At 28.4% G+C, this 299-nt stretch overlaps 1 protein-coding gene across 1 annotated transcript in view; it reads left to right on the forward strand.

Annotated features, from left to right (window-relative positions):
• Positions 1–299, forward strand: part of LOC119593986 (receptor-type guanylate cyclase Gyc76C-like) — a gene marked incomplete at its 3' end in the record, with an annotated part of 39,442 nt that overhangs the window by 21,801 nt on the left and 17,342 nt on the right.

Below are 299 nucleotides of genomic sequence, written 5' to 3' on the forward strand. Positions count from 1 at the left end.
ATATTGCCTTTATATGTCTTACAATTATCATTGTGCAAACATGTACTATACTAAATTACAATTTTTTGTTCAGAGCATTTTCAGCAGTAAAAAAATGGCACTCATTTTCCATCCTAGACAAAAATTGTGTACAGAGACTATTTAATATATTTTTGTCTGAAAAAGAATAACTTAGATTCTGACAAAAACACAAGACCTTACCTACTATTGACTTCTATTGTATAATTTTTATCTTTGAAAACAACAGAATGTGATAGACTAGATGCATGAACATGACTTCTTGTGAAAGGATATAATGG

Source organism: Penaeus monodon, chromosome 33 (assembly GCF_015228065.2).
Source record: "Penaeus monodon isolate SGIC_2016 chromosome 33, NSTDA_Pmon_1, whole genome shotgun sequence".
NCBI lineage: Eukaryota > Metazoa > Arthropoda > Malacostraca > Decapoda > Penaeidae > Penaeus > Penaeus monodon.